Below are 20860 nucleotides of genomic sequence, written 5' to 3'. Positions count from 1 at the left end.
TTTAAACGTCACAAAACTGCACTTTAGCAGAGCTCAGAGAAACAGAGCCAGCGTGGGAGGCCATGGGGACAAGTGTTGCAATCTTGGCACACCCCCATGTCTACACTGCCTGCCCGCCTGCCAACTTTCTTTCTCACAGAGCCTGCGGCCAGAGGTGGTTGCCACGGCCGTGTCCTGGGTCCTGGATAAGGAGCCTGGTGTCCTTGTCACCCTCACTGAACTGGTAAAACTGTCTTCCCCTGTACGGGCACTGGGCGGGGTGGGGGCAGGGCAGGGGGGCAGCAGGGAGAGTCCAGGTGGCGTTGGCTGGGCTGGTGTGGGGAAAAGCCCGTCTGGTTCAGATGTGTCTGGAGGGTCAGGGTGGTGTGGCTGGGGGCACTTCTGGAATCCCAGTATGTGCTTTCACATTCCTTGTTTTCCTAGCTATGAGGCCTTGGTTTCCTTATCTGTAAAACGGGGGCAAGGATGACACTGCCTCATAGGGTTTTTGGGGTAGGGGAGGACATGTTTTATTCTTTCTGTTTTTTTTTTTTTTTTTAAGATTTTATTTATTTATTCATGAGAGACCCAGAGAGAGAGGCCGAGACACAGGCAGAGGGAGAAGCAGGCTCCTGGAGGGAGCCTGATGTAGGACTTGATCCTGGGATCCCAGGATCACTACCTGAGTCAAAGACAGATGCTCAACACTGAGCCACCCAGGTGGCCCTTATTCATTCTTTTCCTTCCTTCCGTCCTTCCTTCCTTCCTTCCTTCCTTTGCCACAATCAGCTATTTAAAGGCAAGAATCTGGAATCAGGCGTCCACACAATGGGTGTGCACAAGCTCAGGGGCCCGTGCTCAATTAGTGTGCAGCATTTGCAATTTTGCCACCAATGGTGCAGTCTAGTCTGTGTCCCTCACGATGGAGTGGACTTGGTAGAAAGCTCTGCCCCTTTCTTGGCGGTGGGGCTTTGAGCAAGTTGCTTTACCTCGCTGAGATCCATGTTCTCAAAAACTCAGGGTACCCTGCAAGGGTGGTTGAGAAGGTGCAGGGGTGAAGTCAGAAGAGCTCCAGGGCTTCTGGAACCATCTGAAAGGCTTCTCTGGGCATCATCTGGCTCCTTCAGGGGTGATGGGGGCTGGCTGGTCTCTCCTCTCGATGTCCTATGGAAATGCTGCAGGGGTCTCGGGACACTCAAATTCCTGAGGGGCTCTAGGACTCGTGGGTTTCTGGGCTCTGTCCCCAGACGTGGGGTGTAGAGCAAGACCACTGTGAGGAGCCAGGTTAAAGGCGGGCTGGCCCCTGTCTTCTCAGTGTACCTTGCTGCTCTGTGACTGCTTCACCCCTTTCCTCCTCCTCCTCTTCCTCCTCTTCCTCCTCTTCCCATCTCTCCTCCCTCCTCTCTTCTTTCTTCTGTAGCCAGTGCTCTAAGTCTTCCAGAGGTTGAGTGGAACATCTCTGGGCAAAAGCCAGCACTTAGCTCAAGGTAAGGAGGATCCTCAAGGCTCCAGGTACTGGCTGGGCTCTTGGCGGCTGCTTTTCTCTTGGAGAGGGCTGAGTTAAGGTGCCATGAAAAGAAGCAGGCCTCAGTTGTCCAGGAAACATGCCCTGGGCACCCAGCACCCCTGTACCCCATGCATCGTGGGCACTCAACAGGAGTTAGGGGATGAACAAATGAACCCCCACAGCAGAGGGGCACACTCACACACCCTGGGGACCAGGATCGGGAGCATTGCCTGAAGACCCCTCCTTCCCTTAGGGAAAACCAAACCCTCACTAAAGTTATTTTGGGGTTGTGTGCTTATTTTTAAAACATAAAAGTATTTTGAGTGCATACGCTTTGTTTAAAAAAAAAAATAAAGCATGGGAATTTTGCATTCAGCGCCATAATATTCCCCTGCGTTCAAAGACAAAAACTGTGGCCCCCAGAAATCTTTGGGCCAGCTCCATAGAGGGGACCTTCATCTGTGTTCTGGTTTTCTGTCTCTGTGGCTCATTCAGAGACATCTGGGGTAGAAAATGCATAGATTGTCAGGTTTGAGGGGAATGCTGAGAGACAATTGAGTCTTCTTCCCCACCCCCACCTGTGTATTGAGGAAATAGGCACAGAGAGGTTAAGTGACTTGCTCTAAGTCGCATCGACAGCTTTATTTTTTATTTATTTTTTTTTTAAATTTTTTATTTATTTATGATAGTCACAGAGAGAGAGAGAGAGGCAGAGACACAGGCGGAGGGAGAAGCAGGCTCCATGCACCGGGAGCCCGACGTGGGATTCGATCCCGGTTCTCCAGGATCGCGCCCTGGGCCAAAGGCAGGCGCCAAACCGCTGCGCCACCCAGGGATCCCGCATCGACAGCTTTAACTACACTTGCAAAGATGCCACTTTGTTGAGCCGCGTTTCCCTCGACCCTGCTGTATCTGTGGCGGGGCAGCTGGGGCAATTTCCTAGACACCTGAAACCCACTTCCTTCCATAGCATCGCCCCTAATCACAGTCAGCAACCAGAGAGAAGAATCACCAAGAACCCAGCTGGCTCCCAGGGCCACAAGGGCCCTCCCACCGGACAGGGAAGGTTTGGCACAAGGATGCAAGTATTAGGATTCCCCAGTTGGAGTTCTGCACCTCTGGCCTGGGCGGGGTCCCCCTGGAGGAAATAGCCTGTGTGCCTTTCGTTTGAGGCACTAGGCCAGCCTCTTTCTCCAGGTGGTTTGGCTTTTGCCAAGTGTCCAGCCCTTGGCTCTTATGCTGCTGTGAGCCAACTGTCAGTTGGTGAGGGAACTCGTTTCCAAGAAGAGGAAACTGAGGCCCAAACATGATGTCAGAGAAAGAAGCTTGATGTCCAGTCCTGTTTCTCCAGCCAAGCTGGCTCATTTGCTCAGGCAGGGCCTGTGCCCCGAGCCTTCCCTGCTGGACCAGAGAGTGCCTTCCAGCTCAGGGTCATCTGGAAAAATCCACATGCTCGTGGCTCAGAGAGGGAAAGAAATTTGTGTAGGTTCTTGGAAAATTAGGAGCAGAGCGGGACTGGAAGCCGTGTCTCTTGCATCCTCCAGCACCTCGTTCATTCCTGTTTCCCCCAGGGGAAAGTCCAATGCCCAGGGTCTGGATGGGAAAGACAGAGCCACTCTTTGGGCCTCAGTTTCCCCTGATGTCAAACAGGGAGACTGACAACCCCAGCCCACCAGAACCTGTATATGGTCAAGTTTTTACCAGTCTGCCGAGAAACAGAGAGAGAGAAAGAGGATATAGACAATAGAATGAGTCTTTTCATAAAGTAAGATGTTTTCAGCTGAGAAAGATGTCTTGGTCTACCAATTTTTGGTGGTATTAATACCCTGTTTCTTTTCTGAAATGGTGGGAGTGGTAAAGGACAATTTTATTTTTGCAACACCCTTACTTGGCAAACATAGATAGGTGGAAGCTCTAGGACAGTCTCAAGACTGGGAAGTGTAACTGGTTCATGAAACACCAAAGTTTGGTGTTCATGGAGCTAACACAGTCTCTCGGGCTCCTTTGAGCTTAGGGATACCCAGGTAGGCAAAGTTATGGCTGAGGTCATGTGATTGGAAAGTACTGAGAGTCCAGGCCCTGGGCATGGAGGGGAAGGTTCCAGCAGCTAGAACTAGGGCCAGACTGCAGAGCAGAGAATATACCTGGCACATAATAGTTGCCCAACTCAGGCAGCAGGATGAAATGGTTACCATGTGAGTGCTCAGCACATAACTCAGAGCCAGGGCAGTGGGTGGGGAGAGAAAGGACTGGGTTCTGAGTTGGATGTCTGTCTTAGGCAGGGTTTCCCCAAAGCAGAGCCTGAGGCAAGGATTTGGGTATATATGAGGTATTGAGGATGTGCTTACAGGTAGGGATGGGATTAGGGGGAGGCAAGTGAGACAGGGTTATGCAAGTTTAGAGTTGGATTCCATCGTTATTTAAAATTTTGATCTTTCACTCATGCATTTTACGTATTAGTTTTGATTTTTTTTTAATATGGAAGTAGGCATGCCTGGGTGGCTCTGTCTGTTAAGCATCTGACCTTTGGTTTTGCCTCAGGTCATGATCTTGAGGTTGCGAGTTGGACCCCTGTATTGGGCTCCTAGCTGAGCTGGGCATGGAGCCTGCTTAGGATTTTCTCTCTCCTCTCCCTCTGCCCATTGCCCTCCGCTCTCAGGCACTCTCTCTCTATCCCTCTTAAATAAATAAATAAGTAAATAAATGAATAAATAAATTTTTACAAATATGGAACTAAAATATTATTTATTTTTGTTAGTGAATTTTGGGGCACAATCTTAAATTTGCATTCAAAGAGGAACTCAGCAAGGATGTGGTCTCAGGTAGAGACTAGCCTCAGCCTGGTCCCATGCGGAGCTCTGGAGGCTGAACTGTACTCCATGTTAGTTGGGGAGAGGCAGCCCCTGCTTAGCTCAGGGCAATTGACAGGAGAAGGGGGCAGCTATGAGTTGTGAGTGTCTAGTATTCTCTGCTGCTGTGGGCTGGGTGCCCTCAGCCAGGAAAGGGGATCTGAGCTGGGCACCAACATCCACCACAATACTCTGTTTTTCTTTGAGAGATGGCAGGAAAAAAAATCATTTATAAGTGCTTTTAGCTGTTGGACTGTGTTTCTTTGGCTATGACTGTGCTAAAGCTTCCAGGCCCCAGCTTCTGTTGCTATTAAAGGATGGGTGAATATATGAATGCTTTGGAGCAGGGAAGGTGTCCTGGGTTGGGGAAAGGAAGGTGGATGGCGCTGGCATGGCTATGGGCATGGCCTCAGTGTTGAGCTTGTTTCAGCTGCTGGCTCCTTTCCTGGGAGGGTGGGATCAGGAGAGAGGATAGCCCACGTGCATTAAGTGTGATTCTGGCCGAGGAAGGAAAAGCAGAAGGAGGAGGAAGGAAGGAGAAGACTTTGTCCCTGGGAAAGCAGGCATGCAGTGAGGGTCCTGGGAGGTGGCCTGGCTCTTCCTAAGCTCGGAAGCTGAAGGAGCGGTATGAGGCCTGAGATATTTCGTCCTGAGTTTCAGATTCCTGGAGACAACTGGGCTTCTTGGTGGAACTCAGGAGAAAGCACCACAAACTAGGTGTGACATGTGTCCGTCCCAGGGCTTAGGGAGAGAGGCGCAGGTTTGCTCCCTAACCAAACCTTCCCTTTGGGATTCTAGGGAGACACCAGGGTCCATATGTTCTTGCTAAAATTCTGCCTCTGCCGCATATAGTACCTACATTTACACCATCAAAACTTTGAACCTGAACTCACCCCATAACCTCCTACTCCCGCCATGTTACTTTGATGTGCAAAGTTCTTGTCTCCCTGAGCCTTGGCATGCGCTGTGCCTTGGCCAGCTCTCACTTGTCCTTCCAGACTCACTTCTCCTAGGCAGCCTTTCCCGACTTAGTAGCTGGAGTTGGTACCACGGCCGCGTGTGCTCCCAGCAGACAGGGCCTGCTGCATTGTGCTTCACTCACTGTGTGCCTCCCCCACCGGGCTTGGGGTTCCTAGGAGTGAGAACTGTGTTTGTATTCCCAGCTCTTTGCCTGGTACCTGGAAGATCATGGGTGCTCAGTAATACTTATTGAATGTATGAACGAGAAATGTGTATTGTGCCATTAGATATTCATACATTAGTGTGAAAGAAGCTCTGAGAAGAGTTGTGGGGGGTTTTTTGGTATGTTTGTTTTATAATCATACTCCCTTATGACTGTACTATATATCTGGGGCAATATAATCATATGTCATGGAATCATAAGATCATAATACTAGTCAATAACCTACTCCTTCTCTTATTTAATCCTAATGCCAACTCTCTGAGGTATGTACTATTCCTGCTCCATTTTGCAGATAGGGAAAGTGAGGCACAGAGCATTTAAGCTCAGAAGCGGAAGGAGCAGTATGAGGCCTGGGATATCTAGTCCCGAGTCTCAGATTCCTGGAGACAGTTGGGCTTCTTGGTGGAACTCAGGAGAAAGCACCACAAACTAAGTAGTGAGTGGCAGAGCTGGAATTTGAACACAGATGTTCTGGCTCCAGAGCCTGTCTTCTTCACCATGACATGTTGAACATGGGTTTGGGTTCAAGTCCTAGTTCCTCCATCTTGTATCTGTGTGACCTCGGGCAAGTTGCTTGGCCCCTCTGAGTTTCTGTTCCCTCAACTGGGAGATGGGGGTGGTAATCAGGGCCATTGGAAGGCTGGAGCAAAGTAAAGGATGGGAAGGATCCCGAGGGCTGACAGTGATGGTTCCCACGGCTTGCTCGTGGCTACACACTGCGGGGGCCCTTGGAAACCTGCTCTGGTGGAGACATTGCCAGGGTTCTTGGCAGAAGAGTGAGGAAGCATGGAGGAGGGAGACAAAGGCCCTTCTGTCAGCCACTTGGGGCCCTCCCTCTGGGAGGTGAGTTGGGAAGAAGTGAGAGCTCCATAGAGGGAGAGGAGGACTCCTGCCTGGAAGTGGGACAGGCATCATCTTGCCTGCCAGGATTTGTTCTTCATGAGCAATGGGTGGAAAATAACCTTGTATTCTTTCCTGAGGGGACAGGAAGACTAGGGCCAGTCCATGGAGGGGGGAGAGGTTTCTCTACACCCCAGGAATGTGATCACTGATTTATTTTAAAACAGAATAAAAGCAGAAAACAACTTTCAGTTGATCGTGGTTTGTGGCTGCTAACAGCTGCCCAGCCAGGCTCAGAACACTCCTCAGGAGCTCAGGCTCCAGCCTCTGAGATGGGGACAGCGCTGGAAAAAGGCCAACTGGCCTGTCGCTCCCCTGTTCTCTGTGGAGCCTGCCTCCTCCAGCCTGACTGGCTTTTTTTTGGGGAACCTACAGGACCTAGATATACCCTTTGGAGTTAGCAAGGGGGCCCTGGGTACAAATCTGTCTCACTCATACTGCAGATAGCTTCATGCGTCTGCAGAAGCCATTCCCGATCCCTGATCCCCACAGTGGCCCCGTGAATGACTGCTCTCTCCCTCTGATAAATCTGGAAACTGAGGACCAGAAGTTGGAACAGCTGGGACAGTTGGGATAAAAACCAAGATTTCCTGACTTCCTGTGACAGCTCACACCACAGACATGGCTTGGGCTGACAGTCCATGTGGCTCTGAAGCATTTTCTTGCCAGATTAAAACACAGCATAGCCAGTGCAAAGTGAGGGCTGCAGACTTGTTAGCTCATCATAAAAGACCAGGGTTTGGGGCAGCCCAAGTGGCTCAGTGGTTTAGCGCCGCCTTAGGCCCAGGGCGTGATCCTGGAGACCCAGGATTGAGTCCCACGTTGGGCTCCCTACATGGAGCCTGCTTCTCCCTCTGCCTGTGTCTCTGCCTCTCTCTCTCTGTGTCTCTCATGAATGAATAAATAAAATCTTAAAAAAAAAAAAAAGGCCAGGGTTTGAGATCCCCAGACAGTATTAAGAATAAGTAGGAAATGATATATACACAACATGATTGATCATAATATTGTAACACATATACAGTAATGAATTGTAGTAGTAAGAGACTGGAAACAAGTCAAGTACTCAACCCCAGGAGGCTGGCTCAGTAAGTGATGGTAAATCCCCAAACAGAATACCATGCAAGCATCAAAAAGGATAGGTTTTGTTGTTTTTTGTTTTTTTGTTTTTCTGTTTTTTTTTTTTTTTTCACATACTGATGTGAAATGATCTCCAGGGTGTATTGTTAGGTAAGAAAGGCAAAGTAGAGTGTGTAGTATACTGCCTTTCATGTAAAACAAGAGAGAAATTGGAATATACCTTTGTATTTGCATAAAGAAACCCTGAAAGGGGACATGAGAAACAAAAGCTGATAGGTACAGGGGGGAGTGGGTGGGAACAAGGATTTGTATTCTAACTTTTTAATAATTTTAGATGGTTTTGAACATTGCCAATTAGGTGGTTATTGTGTTGCCTAATCAAAAATTTAAGTTTCTCACAAAAGCCAAGTGAGAATCTTAAACTAATAATAAGAGTTATTATGAAGTATTATTTAAACTGCAATGACTGTGACTTTTACCACCGTTATCCTCTTGATCATCATATGAACATTTGGGGGTTTTTAAAGCTAGCTTTGCCTGATTCCAGCTTCCTCAATGTCCCAAGGAGAGGGTTCCTTCTGGCTTACTTTGAACCTAGCCTGGATGGGTCCTATTTGGGTTTTTTGCAGGGCTCACTCTTCCCTCTAACACCCACGTCACCTGGTAGCCCCCTGAGGCCATGGGTGGTCGAGTCATTAGACTTGCTTGTCTCATTCCATGGGAGCCTTTGAACTCTTAAACCCTTGGTGAAATGCTTGTAGGAAAAAAAAAAAAAAAAAACCATGTCCTGTAGACTCTCCCCGATGCTGATAACCAATGGACAGACTCTCTAGAAAAGATAATGACTAGAAACCCATATACTCAATTGAGAAAACACGATAGGGCTTTTAGCTGGTCTTTTCTCTGCCAGGACCTCCGCAAACACTGCATCCACCCCACCACCAATCAGCTGGCATGTTAAATGATACTTGCTATTTCCTATTAAAATTAGCCAAAGACACTGACAAACTCCCATTGCACATTCTGATCAGCATGTGGTACCCGGTTGCCTTGTGGCTCCAGCTTTCCACCCCAAAGCAGAGGCCCCTCACATTTCTACAGGGCTCATGCCTTGCTCCTCCTAGCTCTCAGGTCTTGGGGAATTTTGGGAAGAGCCCAAGGCTGCCCTTATTATGCTCTTAAGCATGTGCCTAAGTACACCAGAAAACACCTGCATGCTCTCTACTCTCCAAGCTGCTTTGGACCACCCCCTGGAAGGATGGCCGCTCATGGGGCCCCTTCTCGGCCCACTCTGAGGTGGGTACAAAAGGCTTTCCTGGATCTTCTCAGGATTCAGGCAGAAAGGTTGCTTTCAGCCTTTTGCCCTTCTGTCTTGACTCTGAATGTCTGTATTTGGTCTGCCTTGGTCTTCTTTCCCTGTTTTCACCTTTTAGCTGCTTCTGTTCCCTCTCCACCAATTCTCTGTCTCCCCACTCCTGCCTCTCCCTGTCAGACACTTCCTCCCCTCCTCCCTGCTTCTCTGTGTCCTGTTCCCTCTGGATCTACTTGGCTGCCCTACCTCCTCCCATCTCCTTCAGTGTCCATGGCAGTGTCATCCCCTGCTCCTCCCCACCCCCCATTGACATCGTCTACCCCACAAACTGCTACCCTGCTAGATCTGTGGTGGGGAGAACTCTGCTCACCAAATCCCCTCCAGGGCGGAAGGTCAGGGCCAGCTTCATGGGTGTGCCACCATGGTGGCCACAGGGACTCAGAAGAGCCTGAGCCTGGTTTAACACACCAAAGTGGCTGTCTTGAAAACCTGAGTACTCTCTGCATAAGGGGCCTGTGTGGTCCCTTTGCACAGGACTCCCCAAGGTATACAGCCTGTTCTGCTGAGGGATGTGGACTTCCTGGGAGGGTCCAGTTTCCGGTCATGCTGCTGCTCCTTACCTGCCCCCCTAGTAACTACATCTGGACGTGCGTCCAGCCTCCAAGGCACTCCCACCATGCAGTTGTCCTGCAATAACAGGAGGTACTTGCTGGATTCACTCCCATTTTACAGATGAGACAAGCCAGGGCTCAGAGAGGCCAGATCACTTGCCCCAGGGCCCACAGCTTGAGAGCCCGGATTGGGGAGACCTGCCTCTCACATTCAGACATCCGTCTGAGCCTGCAAGACCCCTTCAGAAGATCCCCTTCTGTCTGTGAGCGGAGCCTCGGTCATTCCATCTGTGAAATGGAAGTGATGACAGTAGCCGTCCCTGTGCAGAGCCAACAGGTACCTAAATCTCAGAATATTCCTCATACAGGTGCCTGGCATGTATCTTTTTCCATGGTAGCCCCAGCCTCTCAAAACCCCTGTTTTCCCCTCTGCCAAATGGGGATCACAGGAAGGTTAATGATGCAGCACAGGGCCCAGCTGAGGTGGGCAGACAAGGTCAGCACTCAGAAACTTCTGGCCCCCCTGCCCTCTGAGGCAGAGGAGGGGCTGATTTTTCAATAGGAAAACCAGATTGTCCAAACTGGGGCACGTCGAGAGCAAAAGAAGCACTCTTAGTAAGTATATTGAGATAAGAGGCACAAGCTGGGATGTGGGGCCACTACACAGGCGTTGTGAGTGTCTTGGTCAGCATCCCGAGCATAATCACACCCCAGGCCTGCCCCTAGCTGGTAGAGAGCACGGCTGGGTTCTAGCATTTGCCACAGAGAACAGTGTCCCAGCGTTGGGAGTGTTGGCTCTAGCCAACAATATCAAGACATCAGTTCAGGGAGAAGCAGAGTCAGGGAGAAGGCCTTGAAGGCCACACAGTTCAGGCCCTCTCCCAAATATTCTAGAAATGTCTTCAGATTAAGCCAGCGATGTGTAAACCTGGATGTCTAGACACTCCTTCCCGGCCAGGCTGGAAAAGGGGGCTCTTCCCAAACTGTACTTTGGAGCAGGGCCACCAGCTTAGAGGGAGGGCACTGTCTCCAGGTCACAAGCATTTGGATGTCGGTCCTAAAAGGTGCAGAGCCTTGAGGCTGTGCCCGCAGTCAGGGCGCCGGTGAGGACAGTGATCACCACATCACACCTTGCCCTCTCTGCAGGGACCTCCGCACAAAGCCCTTCTGCTCCCTGGCCCCAGGAAGGCCTGCCGTTCCCCAGAGTGGGTTTGTTTTTAGCCAGGGGCACGTGACAGCTGGGACCGAGTTTTCCTGTCCTAACTAAGAGTCTGGGAGTCCGCTGTGTGGCCCACCCAAGCTAAGCATGTAGGACATTACTTATCGTCTGCATTTTTTCCCCTCAGCCCTGGCTCTGTTCTCTGTCTCCACCCACGGTCCCTTCCTCCTTACACTCTCACTTTTAATTTATGTTCCTCTGTATACGTGAGTCTCTTTTGAGATTTTTTTCCCCCTCCCTTCTGGACCAAGCCAAAATCTAAGCAAACAAACAGACAAACCTGCAAGCAAAAACATCCTGTAGCATTCCTCCTTCTGCCTGGGAGAGAGAGAACGGTCCCAGCTGGTGGGGGCCAGAAGGCAAGGGGTTAAGAATGATGCAGAGGAAGTGCGGGCCCACATTAAAAGCAAGGAAGTGGCCCTTGTCAGGGGGAAGGAGGTAGGCCAGCTTATCCTGTGTGACTCTGGACACGGGGGGCTGCTGAACCAGGCTTGAGGTGAATACGGCAGATTGCTCCAACTTCAGCTTAGTCCAAAAAAGGAAGCGCTTTCTAATGACTTGATGGGTTTGTCTAGAAGTCCTGCCAGTGGAGGTGGGGAGGGGAAAGAAGAATGACACGAGTCCTCCGGCTCTTTGCTCTCTGCGGCATCTCCACACCTAGCCCTGTGCCCGGCACACCGCAGACATTTGTCACATTAATTGAATGAGGAAAACAGCTTCTGGTGGCAGAGCTGCCTCCCGAAATCTCTGTCTGTAAACATAACAGCCAAGGGGCACGTGTGTTGGAGTCAAGGATCTTTACCTACATAGGCTGACGGACCCGTCCTGATTTGTCGGGAACGTTCTGGAAGTCCTGCCTCATAGAGCATCCCCCCAAACTGGAAGACTGGTCTCCTGTATGCCCTGCATTTGGGACCCCATGTAGCTGTTACTTTGACCCACCTTGCAGACGAGGAGATGGTTCCGTGGCCCAAGACTGCGCGGCAGGTACAGGGCCAGGCTCCTGCGGGCCTTGCTACTGCCTGGTGAGGCTTAAGCTCTAACCTGAGGGTGACAGACCCCTCCATCCTAAAGCCTCTCCTGCAACAGCTTTGGAGATTCTGGAATTTCCTCTGGGCTTCAACCAGCTGTTTTTTCCGTTGAGGGTGGAGGGGCAGCTTTCCCAGCAAGACCCTTCCTTAGGGCAAGGCCTGAGCTTCGCCTTGGGAAAGGTGACGGCACAGTGACGGGGTCGAGGGGGAGGGCAGCCTGGCCCTCCACCCCCCCACGCCTGGGAACAGGGTGGGATCTCATACTCCACCGTCCTGATTGCTGGCAGCAGCGCCAGGCCCTTTTGTCAGCCGCCTGGGCTGGAGCCAGAGAATTTCAAGGGGCCAGAACCTGCCTAGATGCCCCAGGGCCCCTGTGCCCAGGGCTGACAGCCCGGGGCAGGGTGCAGCTGGACAGCCCGAGGCTCCAGGATCTCTCAGGGCTCCCCCAGGCTGGACGGGCCTCTACAGCCCCTGCCGGGCCAGGGGCAATTGTGCTGTCTGGAGGTGGGTGAGTCCGGTCATCGGGGGCTCTTGGAGGTAGGGTTGTGGACGTGTGAGACGCTGTGACCCTGTCAGGCCTGGCCATGGGTGGGGTTGGCAGGCATAAGCCAAGGCTCTGTGCCCGGAGGGGTCTCCAGCAGGCAGGTCATGGACCATCAGGGACAGTCACAGGGACTGAAGACAAGGCAGCCCAATTCAAATCCTATCTCTGCCCCTTCCTCGCTGTGGGATCTTGGGCAGGTAGGTGGTCTTGCTTCTTTTTGCCTTAGTTTCCACATCTGCAAGATGGGAACAAAAAAGCCCACCTTGAGGGGTTGTTCTGAGTCCAGGTACTGGGCACACAGTTGGCACCTGAGAAGTAGGAGTTAATATCATCATGGCAGCCTCTCGGATTCTGTTACTCTCGGCCCAGGGCTGCGCCCCGAGACCCCGTGACAGGAGAGGGCCTCAGGTCCCCAGGGGGAAGCTGGCTAGTGAGACGTGAGGGAAGTCTGATGGACAGGAAAGGCTCGTCACAGCCCTGCCGTGGAAGGGCTGTCTACCCCTGGGGATGCTTGGATGCGCTGTGGCGGGAGAGGGACATGTTAACCAGCCACATGGATGCCACTGGGGTCCACTAGCACAGACCCAAGTTCCAGGCATGGCTGGTGATTGTGATCCGGTTCCTTTCAGAGTCCTAGTTTCAACACCTGCTAAGGGAGGATAGTAATCCCCCTCCTCTGGGGGCCTTGTCTGGAGACTGGGAGATAAGGAAACCCGAGCCCAGCCAGACGCCCGGCTGTCCCAGCAAAAGTATTCTTTCTTCTCCTTATCATTGCCGAGTGCTCTGCCCGGATTCCTCCAGAATGCCCAGTGGGGCTAGGAGGAGCAGAGGGAAAGAGACAGGGGCACCCCAGGCAGAGGGAGCCTCCTGGGGAAGGGCCCAGAGGTCGGGAACACCATGCTAGGGGGCACTGGGCTCCCGATGCACAAGGGAGCAGGCAGGTTTGGAAGGACTTGGGCTCTGAGGTCCCCCTGACCCCCGACCCTGCAGTAACCCCCTCTGACCCTGGGCCCTGCAACCCTGTCCTGAGTCAGTGACCCTCGGGTGCTGATATTATCCAGGCTGGTCAAGGTGAGCAGATACCGGTGCTCACAGTCAAGGGCCTTCCTCTCTTTGTGGCTTGTCTCTACTCGGCCCCCTGTTCTGTGCTGCCTCCCCCAACGTCCCCAGCATCCCCCCCCACCCCGGAACCTCATGAACACATAGCACTCCCTGCAGACAGACCTGCTGGCTCTCACTGTGTCCCCCCTCCCTGACTTCCCTCCAGGATGTTCCCCTGGGCTGCAACTGCTCCCTTCCACTTCCCTGCTCCTGCCGCATCCCATACAGATACTGCCCCGTATTGTCCAAACAGCCCCATTCAAATCGCACTTCTGCCGCTTGCTTCCGGGCTGGGCAGCCTCTGGGAGGTGACTTAACCTCACTGAGCTTCTCCTGCTTCATCTGTAAATGGGGCTAATAGTAGTTCTAACCTCCCAAGATTGACTGTGGAGTCTGAGCTAGTGACATGTAAATGCTACACAATCTGAAGCTCTCAAATTTATTTAATGAATCTTATGGAGCACCCACCATGGGTCACACACAATTTAAGGGGTTGGGGATGCATCAGTGACCAAAACAGACCACAGCCTCTGCCCTCAGTAAATGTCAGCTCTGACTGATGCATCTATTTGCACGACTGCTCCGCCTGCCTCCCCACAAGGGTGGGGATGGTGTCTAGTTCGTGTGCACATCAGACACCCAGCTCAGGGCCTGGTCTTGCTTGCCAAGTGAAGAAGCGGTCTCTGATGTGGGGGTTCCCTGGGCATTCCTGACTTCCCTGGAGAGTTTGCTGCACCTAAGGATGCCCCCTTCCTGCAGCAGTGGACACTGTAGGGTCAGGCAGGTGAGTCTGCGAGACCCTCAGTCTCGCTCTCAAGCTGCTGCCTGCCATTTTGAAGGGCCAGGGCACTGTTGCAGGTGAGGTCCCCCCTCAACTTTGGGATATCAGAGCTGGGACAGCTGCGTGTGAGGCAGGGTTCGCTTGGTTGCCGGGGACAGAATCCCAACTCAGACTGGCTAAAGCAGTAAAGGAAATTCATTGGTTGGGGGAACTCCTCTGTCCAGCAAGGGTTTCAGGCATGCTGGGTCTCTCTCGATTTTTGAGGCCTATTTTCTTTTGTGTTGGTGTCCTTCCCTGTCAGAATCTGCTCGTATAGTGGCAAGAGTCCCAGGGAAAGCTCTCATTGGCCCACATTAGGCCCTGTGCCCAATTCCTGAAGCAATCATTGGTGGCTAGGGGAATGGAGTGTTCTCATTGGCCAGGCTTAGAGCAGGGGGTGGGGTCATCTCCTTCCCAGCTCCTCAGCCTGATGAGGGGCAGGTTGGGGTGGCTTTCCACAAAGAAGAGATGTTCAGGCCACTCCCAGAGGGACACATGAACGGGCCCTGCCTGGAAGCAAGTGGAACTCCAGAAAGTGTCCTTGGATTCCAGAGGCTGCTCATCAAAAGCTTGGGGTTTGCTGAAGGCTACCAGGAAGAGCACTTCTGGAGAGAAGGCCAACATTTCTGCTGTTAGGGGAGTGAGTGCACAATTTTGATTTATATTTGGATTCCTTTCTGGGATCATACACCAGGAAGGAGGAAGGGAACAGACACTGCCGGCCCCCTACTCTGGGCCATGCACTGGGCTAAGCTCTGCATGCTTCACAAGCAAGCATGGGTTTTGGAAGGAGGAATAGACTGGATGCCCACATCCCAAATCCTCATTCTGCCCCTTCCTAACTCTGTGGCCTCAGGCAGGTTGCTTGACCTCTCTGTGCCTCAGCTTCTTCATCTTAAAATGAGAGCAGTAATACCCTGCTGTTACTGTCTAGATTACATGAGCTAGTGAGTTGAAGTATTAGAACAATGTCTGGTGCATTGTAAACTTCCGGTGAATGTTAGTCATTGTTGTAGCCTATCTTGGTGGCCATAACAAAAATATAAACTGGGTGGCTTATAAACAACAGAAATCGATTTCTCACAGTTCTGAAGGCTGGGAAGTCCAACATCAGTGTGCTGGCAGATGTGGGTGGTGAGGGCCTGCCACCTGGTTCATAGATGCTGTCTTCTTGCCAGGTCTTCAGACAGTGGAGCTGGGGATCTCTCTGTGGGATTTCTTATGAAAGCATTCATCCCATTCATGGGGCTCCACCCTCAAGACCTAGTCACTTCCCCGAAGCCCCACTTTCTCATGACCTCACATTAGGGATGAGGCTCCAATATATGAACTGGGGTGGGGGGTACATTCTGTTCATGTCACTCATTATCATCATTACTACTTTTACCACAATTAATTGGCGGAAGGCGATAGAAGGTAGAACACTTATGATAGAATTCAAGGCATCACAGCAGGGTTTACCAGACTTTTGGGAGTTGGAAGATGCCTTTCTGGAATCCAAAAACAGACCCAGAGACAGCTCCTTCCTCTGCATCTGTGCTCATCTCCTGGGGGGTCTTCAGATCCACCTGGCTCACACCTGTCCTAAGATTTGCATATTTCATAAGTCGCTGGTTCTGGCTGCCCCTTGGCATTACCTCTCTCTCTCTCCCCCAGCTCTCATGTTAAAAGGCCTCAGGTCAATGAGATCCAGGGATGAGGAATCAGCATTGTCATGGTGACCAGATTTTGTCTATGTCTTCAGGGACCCTGGGACTGGCCAGTGTGGGCCTTCTCTGTGACCTGGCATCTCTCATGAAGCCTCAGCTGGGTATCTCTGGTCCCCCCATGTCTGTTTATCTAAGACCTTTCTTAGAGCATTGGCAGTTGCCATGGAAACAGCTTTTGAGGCAAAATTGTCCATGTGGGCTGAGGACAATATCCTCGAGAAAATGGAGAGATTGCCAGATTCCCCAGCTCTCTGAGGGGCCCCAATTCCTAGAGCCTCCAAAGACTGCTACTTCTCAGTGGACCTGGAACCAGCAGGAGGATCCTCACCCAGTTTCCAGGGCCCCTTGCTGGTTTCCTGTCTCCAGTCTCCCCTCCTCCAGCACAGCCCCCATATCAGCCATATGAGTTTGAACTGAGGTTATTTCAGAAAGATGGACACATCTCTGCTCTGAAACCATCCATAGCTCCCTATTGCCCCCAGGGTAAAGTTGGCACCCTGCAGGGGTCTTCTTCTTATGGCCTTGTTTCTTGCCATCCCACTCCACACACTCTCACCACACTTGATCAAGCCTCTGTGCCTTTGCACACAGCTCTCTCTGCAGGGATGTCTCCTCCCTCCACAGCTCCACTTAGTATAGGCTCTGTACTTTCGAAGGCTCAGCCCAAATGTCACCTCCACCAAGAAGCTTCCCCTGATTTCCCTGACCAACCTCCCTTTGCTATGTACGGAGTCAGGGTCACAAATTTGGCCACCAACAGGGCCAGGAAGGGGACATGATGAGTAACAATGGGACTATGTTGTCACTTCTGCAGAGGGATCGGCACTCCCCCCCTATAGCTGAAAGTGAGAATGACTTGGGCCATTTTTCACACCAGATCGCTCTTATTTCTACACCAGCAGGACCCAGGGCAAGCTCTGTGGTGAACTGCAGCTGACTCATTGCCACAAAGTCAAGGGCGTAATAGGGAGGGGTAGAGACTGTAGAGAACCCTATCCTGTCCATAATGCAGGCCAATTTGGCCAGTTCACTGGAAGTCTGGACGTTAGGTGCTCTGAGGAACATCAACAATGCCCCTGTGCCTACCTTCCCTACATGATGGCGGAGACTGGGCCATCTCATACTCAGAGTTTCTAGCAGGGAGTATGGCACTTAGAAAGTGTTCACTGGCAGTCTTTTGAATAGATGTTTGAATGCACAGGTCTGTGCTGTTTCCTGAACCTGTGGAATGTGCTCCTGCCACAGGGCCTTTGCATTTGCTGTTTGTACTGCCTTCGTGACTGAAGTCACATGTCTCCCTCTTCCTATACTCAGGTTTCTGTTCAAAGGTCCCCTTCTCAGAGAGGCCTTCTCTGAGCACGCAACCTAAAATAATACCTTTTCTCCCATCTCTATGCCTGTTCTTCTTTCCCTTTTATCTGTAGCCCATATCACCACCTGCTATTGTGATCACTTTTTCCCCTGGCATTTACATAATGCTTCCAATGAACCAAGCCTGCTTCTAAAACATTACCAGTGTAAACCTTTTTGATCCTTAGAACAACCCTGAGAGGGAGGAGCTACTATCACTGCTATTTTTCAGATGGGGAAGCTGAAGCACAGAGAGGTGCTTGCCCAAGGTCACATAGCTGGTGAGTGGCAGAACAGGGACCCAAACCCAGGCGGTCTGGCTCCAGGGGTGTTTGCCTATTTCATCACCATTTATTTATGTTTCCATTACCCACCCCTCCTCGAGAATGCCAGCATCTCGAGGGAAGCGCTATCTCCCCAGTACCCAGATCCAGGCCTGGAGCCTAATAGATGTTTAATAAATATTTCTTGGAAGGATAGAGCAAGGGAGACAGGAGGATCAGAGAACTGGAGGGAAGAATCCTTGGCCTTCAGAGCTTTCCATTAGCCCAATGTCAAGGCCATCTTGCCGGAAGCTTCTCAGCCTCCCGGAGGGTTTGAGTCAGCCTGTCTGGGAGAGGCCCCAGCCCCCCTCCCTCACCCTCCAACAAGGCCTCTGTTTTCTGACCTCTCCCAGGCAAAGGTGCCAAACCGCACTCCTGGAACTCCAGGCTCACGCTGAGCACACTTCCTCCTGTGACAAGGCCACGGAGGAGAAGGTTCCAGGCCGGAGGCAGAGGAAGTCTCGGAAACAAGGTGGCCTGGAGTGAGCGGGGCTGTTGGGCGGCCAGGGAGAGGCCAGGGCAGGGCTGTCCTTGGCCAGATGTGCCGGGAGCCTCAGTACTGCTCAGGGGACAAGCACACAGGACGAGAGAAGGCTGGAATGGGGCCCAGGGTTCCGACACTGCAGCCAACGCTCCCTGACGTCGGACCCTGTTCTGAGATGGCCCATGCCCTGCCAACTTCTCTCTGGACCCTCAAACAGTAGCTCTGTGAGGGGGCAGTGAGAATTATTTTCCCAGCCATACCGTGTCTATAAATTTCCTAAGTCCTTATGATTGTGACGGGCACTCTGCCCAGGGCTTCGCCAGACTTATTTCACTGAATGCTCACAGCTCCTGGGGCCAGATGCTAGGGATGAGGAGCCTGAGGCTCGGAGGGGTGAGGTAGCCTACGCCAGGGCATGCGGCCTGCAAGGGCCAAGGCTGGGATTCAGTCCTAGCTCTAAGTGCTGCGGAACCAGGCTCCAGGAGAAAACCAGGAGAGAAGCCAGGTTCTACCCATTGCTTGTGGGGATAGCCTGGCGGGGGGCGGGGGGGGGGGGATCACAAAACTTGTTTGAATTTCGGTTTTCCCATCTGTCAAGTGGGAATTGGGGGGAATCGGCATCGTGTGAGACCCTGCGAGGGGCTGGCCGTTGTGCGAGGTGCATCCCATCGGTTGTTCTCCTACATCTTCACAGCCCGTTGGACAACCTCCACGTCCTAGAAACAGAAGCGGAAGGTCAGAGCCGTGGAGAACGGGGCTGAGCTCTCCCAGCCGGGGCCGTCTCCTGGTTATGCCGTGCGGCTCTGGGTAGATGGAGCAGGACAACATTTGGGTTCAGCTGAGGGATTTCTCCAAGTAGAAGAATGCGTTGCCGAAGCTCTTGCAGAGGATGTGGGCACGCGGGAAGGGAGATGGGGCCGAGCCCAGGGCAGGCACGGCAGTGGCCACACGTCGTCGTCCGGCCAGGGCAGTGTCTGGTCTGGGAGGAGGAGGCTCGGAGGAACCGCTGGCTGCGGCCTGGCTCCCATCCTTCCTCTGCCTCCAGACACATTCCAGGCTCGTCTTTGAGTTCCTTTGGTTTCTGGAAGCGCAGTTCTTTGCTTTGGTTCAGAATCTGCTAGCTGGATTCAGCCCAGCTCTCTCCTCACCGGGAGTGGGGGTGTGGTGGTGGGGGGGCAGGGATGCTGCTGGTTCTCCCAGAGAAGTCACCATCTGATTTTTCTCTACAAATGTTTGCTGAGCACCTGCTGTTGCAGGGGCCACTGTGTCCACCCACATCATTGCTTCATGACATGCTCATGAGAACTCTAGGAGGTGAGGTCATATCACCCCCATTTTACAAACAGGAACACTGAGCCTTGGAAAGGAGAATCTGTTCCTGGTTGCTTGACTAGGAAGGGCCTTTGAAGCTGGTGGCCTAGCTGATGGGTACCCTGGAGTGGGGAAATAAGCCGAGACAACCTTATCGCAGTCGACAAGGACCCCAGACTTGCTCAAGGGGTGAAGAAGCGGAGGTTTCTAAATCAAACTTTAACCCCTGATCCAGAAATCTTAGAACTGTAAGGGGTCCCAAGAGATCACTTTATCCAGACTCCCTGATTTTCTGGAAGGAAGGCATTATTATTTTTTTAAAGGTTTATTTATTTATTTATTTATTTATTTATTTATTTATTTATTTAGGCGGTGGGGGGAGGGGAGAGAAGTGGGGAGGGACAGAGAGGGAGAGAGAGTCTTGAGCAGTCTCCGTGCCGAGCACAGAGCTCAACCATGGCTCCTCAGAGACGTAAAGTAATTTGCTCAGGGTCTCACAGCATGGAGCTGAGCCGTACTTCTTTTTTATTGGCATGAGGCTGGCAATAGACAGACACATGACTCATTCAACTATGGCATTTTTTTAAAGCTGGAAGGGAGCCTTTGATACCGTCAACTCCAACCTCCTTCTTCTACAGATGGGGAAGCTAAGGGCCCCAAAGGGTCAGGGATTTATCTAAGGACATCTGCCACATAGAGCCTGTGAAAGTGTGAAGACCTCTGCCTCCCAGTAGCCCCGTGACCTTGAGTAAGATGCACTCTTGCTGGGCCTCTGCTTCTTCAACTCTAAGATGGCCATAATAGTGACCACCATCCCATGGGGTTTGTGTGACGGGATGTACATGAAGTGCTTCTTGGCATCCTGGCACGCATAGTAGGACTCGGTAAGACATAGTTATTAAGATGATTATTATTAACCCTATTTAATCCTGACCTCCTGGGCTCCAGAGCTCCTTTCCAGGATGGTCCATTGGGTCTCAGATACCCACCCTGGGGCTCTGCTCTGAGTTTCTAGGGTCTGGTAAGGTTTGGTTCTCATTCATCAGTGCAGCAGCAGAGGAAAGAAGGAGGGAGCAGAGCCAAGGGGTTGGAAACAATGGCTCCAGAAACAGGAGCCTGGTGCTTGGCTTGCTTGCTTTTCTCTCCCACAGCAGGAGGGGGGGCCCTGCTGATGGAGAAAGTTCCTTCGGCTGCCAGCGCCCAGGTGTCTCCAGGTGGTAGGGGTGAAGCCATGCTTGGGGGCAGTATCAGGTGCAGCCTGGTCCTCGGGGCTGACAGTGGGCTGTGCTGGCCTGGACTTGGGGCAGGGCTGGGGGGCTGGGACGATGACTTCCTGGGGAGCACCCAGCAGCCCCTCGGGGTCTAGGCTCCAAGCCCACGCTGTGAGCAGGACCCCAAGCACATGTCACAGGCTGGTGCCTGGCCTGTGAAGAGGGCGACAACCATTGACAGACCTCTCAGACCACATCCTGAGCAGCTCATGTCAACACCCCAGTGCCTGCTGCCTTCCAGATGAGCTGTGTACACAGCTCAGGGATTGCTTACGTGAG

General features: G+C 52.1%; 1 protein-coding gene across 3 annotated transcripts in view; it reads left to right on the top strand.

Moving 5' to 3' along the window:
* The window catches only part of CMKLR1 (chemerin chemokine-like receptor 1), a 51184-nt gene that overhangs the window by 12459 nt on the left and 17865 nt on the right, over positions 1-20860 (top strand). The window contains exon 1 of one of the 3 annotated variants that reach the window (XM_041729333.1): positions 98-223. The exons of 1 other annotated variant lie outside the window; for it this stretch is intronic. The gene's annotated coding sequence lies outside the window, so the exon portion shown is untranslated. Of the gene's footprint in view, positions 1-97; positions 224-11949; positions 12173-20860 lie in introns of those variants that run through there. One more of the 3 variants, XM_041729332.1, reaches the window with a different exon arrangement.

This window comes from Vulpes lagopus, chromosome 14 (assembly GCF_018345385.1).
Source record: "Vulpes lagopus strain Blue_001 chromosome 14, ASM1834538v1, whole genome shotgun sequence".
Classification (NCBI taxonomy): Eukaryota; Metazoa; Chordata; class Mammalia; order Carnivora; family Canidae; genus Vulpes; species Vulpes lagopus.
Note: the sequence above shows the minus strand (reverse complement) of the source record. Positions and strands in the feature narration are given on the sequence as shown.